This window comes from Canis lupus, chromosome 3 (genome assembly GCF_048164855.1).
Source record: "Canis lupus baileyi chromosome 3, mCanLup2.hap1, whole genome shotgun sequence".
In the NCBI taxonomy this organism is placed as follows: Eukaryota; Metazoa; Chordata; class Mammalia; order Carnivora; family Canidae; genus Canis; species Canis lupus.
The window spans coordinates 31,655,502-31,663,405 of NC_132840.1; positions in this window are offsets into that span (position 1 = coordinate 31,655,502).

Below are 7,904 nucleotides of genomic sequence, written 5' to 3' on the forward strand. Positions count from 1 at the left end.
AATATTTGAAGCCTTTTCCTCCCGACAGGGTGGCGATGTTCATGACTGAGATTGCGACACGCCAACATCTGGGACCTCTGCCCAGCTCACTGACCAGTGGTTTCCAGCCTGAAGCATGCTTGAGTAGAGATCCATTCACAGGGAAACAGGGACTGCTGGGGTGACAGAGCAGAACCACACGTGGCCACTGCCCCAGGCCCTGCTCTCACCCGCTCCCCGCTCCGGGCTTGGCTGTGGCAGCAGTGAGGACTGCTTGCTATTCTGTGCGTGGAGGAGAATGGGGAGGGCTCCTTCCCACGCACGTGTTCCCCCCCCCACATACACTGGCAACATGTGTGGTGGTCCCGGTGCAGTAGCAGACCCAGAACCCAGCCCCTTCCTCCTGCCCCGAGGTCCCAGACCTCAAGGATGCAGAACATACCACCATTCTCCCTGGATTAGTTTGGGGAAAAAAAGACAAGTTACTTTTCTTTTTTATTTTATTATTTATGTATGAGAGACACACAGAGAGAAGCAGAGACACAGAAAGAGGGAGAAGCAGGCTCCCTGCAGGGAGCCCAATGTGGGACTTGATCCCAAGACCCCGGGATCCTTTTTTTTTTTTTTTTTTTTTTGTCGGCAGCATTGCCTTTATTTCTCTTCAGGACCGCAGCCCCAGGCCCCTGCCCACACCGGGATCCCTAGCCTGGGGTTTAGGGTTCACCCGCGCAGCCCCATGCAGCCCCGCGCAGCCCCGGGGAGGCGTGGCCCGCCGCCTGCCATAGCGCAGGCCAAAGGTGTTCCAGTTGTAGGCGGGCAGGTCCTTTTTTTTTTTTTTTTTTAAGATTGAAAAATTACTATTTATTTGACAGAAAATTTTTGAATAAAGAAATGGCAATTAATTGGTACTTACATGAATTCAAAATATTTTCACTAAGCACCAAATGGAATAGTTCTCAATCTTTTCAGTAAGAACCTCTTTATTACTGAATGACTGCCTAAACCTTAACCCGTTTATTTAGGTTTTTTTTTAAAGATTTTATTTATTTATTCATAGAGATGCAGAGAGGGAGAGAGGGAGAGAGAGGCAGAGACATAGGCAGAGGGAGAAGCAGGCTCCATGCAGAGAGCCTGACGTGGGACTCGATCCAGTGTCTCCAGATCACGCCCTGGGCTGCAGGCGGCGCTAAACCGCTGCGCCACCAGGGCTGCCCTATTTAGGTTTTTTAATCAAGAAATCTAAAGCTGCCAATCAGGGCTTCTAATTGGTGTGAGGTGGCCAAAGGCAGATGTTCAACCACTGACCACTCAGGCGTCCCAGAAAAGTTTTTTTCATAAAATGTTACTTATATTAATGTAAACTGGTACAGCCACTGTGGAAAATAATACGGAAGTCCCTCAAAAATTATAAATAGAAATACCATATGAGCCAGTAAGTCCACTGCTGGGTATTTACCCAAAGAAAACACTCATTTGCAAAGATGTAAACACCCCTATGTTTATAGCCGCACTATTTACAGGAGCCGAGATACAGATGCAGCTTGGGTGACCCTCGATAAACAGATGAAGACGTGGTGTGTACAGTGGAATTTTACTCGGCCACGAAAAAGAATGAGATCTTGTCATTTGCAACGATGTGGATGGAACTAGAGAGTATCATTCTAAGTGAAATAAGTCCGTCAGAGAAAGACAAATACTATATGATCTCACTCATGTGTAGAACCTAAAAAACAAAGCAGACAAACAGAGACATAGACACTTGAATGCAGAGACCACACTGGTGGTTGGTTTCCTTAGGGCAGGCGGGTGGGGGTGATGACGGACAAGCTTCTAGGCACAAGATAAGAAGTGGCAGGGACAGGAGGGACAGTGTGGGCAACACGGTCAGCGATGGGATAACGTGATCATGGTGAGCTCAGAGTGATGCTCGCACCACCAGATCACCGTCTGTGCCACCGAAACTAACACAGCCCCGCACGCCAACTCTACCTCTACAAAAACTGAAAAATATTTATTTCATGCACACGTGATCAGCGGGTTATATTATTCAGTAAGACCGCATCGACAGAAATATTTTAGATGATCAGTTTTCACATCTAATGTAGTAAACATCAGATAATAATACCCAGGAGCGGGTCAGGATTTACCAACCAGGATTTACCAAGCCCTGATGGGTGCTATTGGCCAATTTCCATGTAAAAACGCCCTCGGCAGCCAATTTCCCGCCAGGAAGAAACACGGTCATATCCCATCCGTACTCTGGGCACAGACTCAACTGCACCAAGATAAGGACACAGATAACAGCAAGATGTGACTAATCGGGAGGCGAGCAGTGTGACTGTTCATTACCTTGCTTTTTAAATAATTTATATGTTTTACATAATTTGATTAGTTTAATTTGATGTTAATAATGGCCGTGTGTCACAACACAGCTGGCTCTCGACGGTCCCAGCAATGGCTCAGACTGGAAACCGTGCTCCACTAATACTGATTTTTAAAACCTGCAGCAAAACAACACTATTCACGCTGAGAACTACCACAAACAAGAGATGCATCCTGAACTGCCGCCAGGACAATCCGTCCGGCACCAGGAGTGGCCCCGGAGGCTCTCACAGTTAGAACTCAGCTTGAAACCAGCCCTGCACAGCCTGAAGCCTCCCTATGAGCCTCGCTTTCTTCACCCCTTAGAGCAGGGTCCTACGTGCCCCTCCCCCACAGGAGATGGCAGGTGTGGTGTCCACCTGCCAGGGGCCAGCGCCAGAGGAGCCCAGCCTGGCCGGCAGACCTGGGCCCCTCCTGGCCTTCACCCCAGGACCGCCATGCCTGGGCATGCTCTCTGGTGCTTGTCCCAGAAGCACACCCCATAGGGGCAGGGCCCAAGTAACGGGGTTTCACCCCACAAAGGGAGACAGGCCCGGGAAGCCCCCATACCCACCAACAGACCAGAGCCCCTCTGCCCTGCCTGAACCCCACCTTCTCCATCCAAGTCACTCGGGGCCCAACAGGCAGCTCCAGGTGGAGACACAAAGGTGGTGATAATTTTGTCTCCACCCTCAGAGCTGGGGGTTTGAAATGGAACCACACAGCCCAGGGCCCAGGAGGGGCAACAGAGACTCCACCTTGGATGCCTCTACCTGACAATGAAATGCTGGGTCTTTGGGATGGAGGCAGGAGTCTGCTGACAGCGAGAGGTAGGTCGAGCCTGGGGGCAAGAGGAAGGAGGAGGAGGCACAGGGCACGTCCCCACATCCCTGTGTCCTTAACCCAGCACACGCTAAGCTCCTGACCAACAACCAGAGACCAAGGCAGCCAGTGAGGTCTTGGCACCAGCCCTGACCTGCATCCAGCAGCCAACCTGCTGTAAAGCTCCAGAGCAGAGGAGGTTACGAAGGGGCTCAGAGGGGCCCAGGGGCCGGCCAAGCCCAGGCTCGGGGCTGTGAGCAGCACCCTCTTCAGAAGAACAGCTTGTGCAAAGGCTCTGTGGCAGGAAGGGCCCTCTGATCCATAGAGCCAGGGCTGCCAAGGAGCTCCATGTCCCAGTGCAGACTGAACCTACAGGCCCGCCCCTGCTCTTCCCTCACTGTCCTCACAGTAGAGGCAGGCCGTGGCTTCCCGCATCCCACTGCTAGACGGGCACACAGCCAACAGCAAATCAGACATCCATCTCCCACTGCCAGCAGCTTCACTGTGAGCGTGCACCTTGACCATGCCATTGCAGGCCTGCCAACGGCACCCAGGACCAGCCATGACCTGAGTGGCTGGCTGGGCAGGGGCATAGAAGCAGGCAGACCACAAGGGAGACAGAGGAGGTCCCACGGGTCCCAGGAGGGAGGAGGGCCACTGAGGACCCCAGGCCTCAGAGGCCCAGCCACGGGGGTGCCATGACCCCGACAAGAGCAGTTCTGGGGAGGGTTATGCTCTGGGGTGGGTGCATGGCTGGGGGGGTGCAGTCTTTGGAGCCACTACTGAGGGATGGGGAGCAGACACCAGGGCATCTTGGACAGCAAAGACGCTAGCACTCGAGGGACATGGGGCCCAGGGTGGGGTGTCCTCTAGCGGAATGAGGTGGGTGTAGGGGTGCTGGGGGCCACCTTGGCCATCCCTTGCCCCCCTACCCCCACACTCTGTGCTGTGCTCCCCTCTGGTGCCCATTTTATCAAGGTTTTCAGCATTGCCCTCAGGGCTCTCGACCAACCCTAGGACAGGGCAGGGAGACTGCAGCTAGGCCCACCCACACCCATAATCCAAAGACGCGTCCTCCACCCAGAATCCCAGGCCTCAGGGACTCAGGACAAAACGCTACCACCTTTGTAAAGGGGAGTGTCCAAAGCCCACCAGCCTGGCCTCCCCCGAAAGCCTCCTCCAGCTGCCCACACTCATGGAGGAGCTCCCCTTGCCTGCCCCTGGCCTGGTGTCCCAGGCAGGTGCCCAGGGCCACGCGAGGCTGGAGGAACAGCACACATGCCCACCTACTGCCCCCACCCCCATGGATGGCCTGGGAATAGGGCTGTGCAATCCAACAGGAACAAGAGGGCACAGAGACACCTTCTAAAGTCCCACAGGCCAGGCCCCCCCTCACCTGACGGCACCCCAGCCGCCCCCGAAGATCTGGGCAGCTGCCCGGCCACCTGCTGTGGGAGCCTGGAGAGATATCTTAGCCGAGTCACAGCACAACCCTGGACGAGATGGTACCTGGAGCCGTCCTTGTGGTGGAGGCAGTGTTCACCTAACAGGGCACCCCTGTTCCCACATCCCCACTTCCTGAGGTGCTCATAATATCTGTGGGCCTTCCAGGGCCAAGTGCAGACCTAGACTCTACCCTGTAGGCCCAGAGCAGTTCCGGGCCACAGGGGGTGGTGAGGCAGGGACACCGTGTGGACTATAAGGGTGCTTAGTGCACCACACACCCAGAGCTCCCAAATCCAGTGGGCGACTCACCCCTCGCCAGGTACCTGCTCAGTACTGGCCTTTGGTGACACTTGGCAGGCACACCTGTTCGTCCATCTACAGCCTGTAAGCGGCCCATGAGCGTGCAGCAGGGCAGGAATACCCAGGGCCTCTTGCTGGACGCCTCAGCTCCTGGCCACTGGCCTCCGACAGAGCCTGGGCTCAGGATGTGTCCACTTGGTGGAGAACCCAGGGCACAGCAGGCCACAGCCGGGCTGTACTCAGGCATCTCCGCCCCCCAGGAGCGCCCATCCCTTGCTCACACAAAGCCCCACAGGACTTGCCACTTCCAGACACTCACGCCCAAGACCGGGAAGGCCATGGGCCTTCAGTAGCCTCACTTCCTCAACTCTGAAACTAAAATATCCCGGCTGCTTCTGTCTGCCTCACTGGTGAGCACCCTGAGGTGCCCAGAGGAGCTGGGAGGCACTGTTGCCCTCAGCGGTTTCTAATCTCTGTGGATTGGAACAAACCTGTGAAGCCCACGCTCCGAGTGGGATGCAGCCAGAGCACGGGAGACTCAGAGTCCCGCCCTAGAGGAGATGCTGGCAGGACGGGTCCCCCCGGGGGAGCCCTGCTGCGGGCAGGCCAGCACCTGCTCTGGGACGAGCCGGGAGCCGGTCAGGAGTGCCCCAGACCGACCCTCCCGGCACCAGCACTGTCAGAGTCCTCAGCCCCTGCTCCTCAGGACCCTGAGCCCACAGGCCCACAGGCCCACACCGGCCAGCACACGCGCACACTTCCTGCAGCTCCCAGAGCCTGGGGAGGTGACGCCTCTGCTGCCCCCCTCGGCAGGTGAGGATGCTGAGGCCCAGGGAAGGTGGGGGCCGCCCAGGGTCGCAGGGCTATGCGGACACGGCAGCCCAGTCCCCATCCCCACAATGAAAAGGCTGCTACAAGGAGCCTGGCACCACAGGAGAGTGTCTCCCAGGAGCCTCCAGCACTCAGTCCCTCAAAGGTGGCCACCCTGCCCACAGCCCCACCCAGGGCGTGGCCCAGGACAGGGCTTGCCCTCCTCACACCCTGGGAGGGAGGCCACTGTCCTGGCTGGAGTGAAGATAGCATACAGGTGACCCATGCCACTCTCAACACCCTGCCCAGACGATGCCCTCCCTGGTCCATGGGTCCTCACCCTGCAGGGGCCTGGACTTTCCCTCCCTGCCTCCCTTTCTTTCTCTCACCAGCCCCATGAGAGGCCAGAAGGATGACCCATCAACCCAGCCTCTTGTCTGGATAGAGCGCTCCCTCTCCTTCTGCCAGTGTAAAGCCTCCTCATCCAGGAAGCCCTCCTGAATTGTCTCCTCCTTGGGCCCTTAGTGTCTTCTACCAACCAGCTCAACCCAGGATGATGGGCACAGCTACATGGAGACCCCACCCCACCCAGCAACAGGTGAAATCATTAGGATACAGATCTGGGACCAGACAGACCTGGATTCCCCAGATGTGTGCTCTGACCGAAGAACAGCCTCTCTGAGCTTTGATCTCTTAGCTCTGCCACGTGATGCAACCGTGTCCCTCCTCAGCCTTCAAGTACGGATTCCTGTCCTGGCTCCCGTGAAACCCTGACCATGGCCCTGAGCTCCAGAGCGCCAGGCTGGCTCTGCTCTGGCCACACAAATGGTTCTGCCAGGAAAATCCCACCCCTGACCAGCCCAAGGGACACAGTGGCCCCCAGCCACCCACCCATGCCCTGGAACCACTGACATCACCTCCCAGACAAGCCCAAACCCCAAGCCCAGCCTCTATGTTCTGGCCTCGCGCCCTGACCCCACCTAACAAGCCCCTGAGGGGGCACTGCTTGGGACTATCCTGTAGCCGAAGAGGCCTCTGCTGCAGGGGTTGGCAGGAGACCCAGTGTTGTACAGCCCTGGCTCTGTTCTGGAGGTGCTGCCCATCTGCACCCAGGGCTCCCCTCCCCACCTTTCCCCGCCCCAGGCTGCCCCCACCCCATGCCCACCCCCTGCCCACTCCATGACCACTGCACACCCATACAATCTGGTGGAGTGAGGTGCATTCCTGGGCCTCTGAGCCCTCCAGGCAGCCACAGGGTAGAGGAACCTGTTCTCCGGGTTTGTTTGTTATGGGAGCCGCTCCCCATAAAAGGCAGCAGTGCCCACCTCTCTGCACCACCAGGGTGCATGCCCAGTCAGGGGCACCCAGTCCCAGCACCCAGACATCCTGTGTCCCCCAACATCTCTGCCTGGAAGCACCCACTCCCAGTCCCAGAACGGGGTGCATCCCACTTGGCATGTGACAAAAGGATCCCAAGCCCTGGGGATTAGGGGATGTGCTGAGACCACCTTAGTGAGAACAGGGACAAGCTGACCCACCGTGTTTCTCTTGAGTGCCTAAGTGCTCTAGCCTTGGCGAAACAACAGCCAGCCACGCAGGAAGATTACGCCAGGCGAAGCTAGCCTCTCTGGTGAAGCAGAGGGGCACAGACAAGCTGGCCAGCTGACCACTGGCTTGCCCCCTAGGCTGCTGCCTGGTGGAGGGGGGAGATGAGGCAGGGAACCGGGGGTGGGGGGTGAGGTATGCTACAGGGCTCAGGGAGGGGCCAGAGCAGGTGTCCTGGAGGAGGGATAAGGGACACAGCGTGCTGAGAATCACACTCTTGCTCAAAGGGTGGCCTGTGGCCCAGGGGACTCGTGCAACACCACAGCAGCCTCCTAATAAACACCAGCTAATTCTACCAGCGGTCCCATTTCACAGAGGATTAAGGCAGAATGTGTGTGAAAGCTCTAAGTGATCAATGGCCTGCTGAAGTCACAGCTGGGAACGTCAGAGGACACCTGGGCAACGTCTGCTCAGCACGGCCCGTGGCTCGGCGTCCCCTGGACACGGGAAGCAGCACACTCAGGTGAACAGAGCGGCCCCTGACTGCAGGCCCAGCCAGGGGACGGCAGCCCCACATTGGGGCTGGACTCCAGCTCGCCGGCCACGTCCCTGACGTCCACACGGCTCTCTACCTTCCGGCC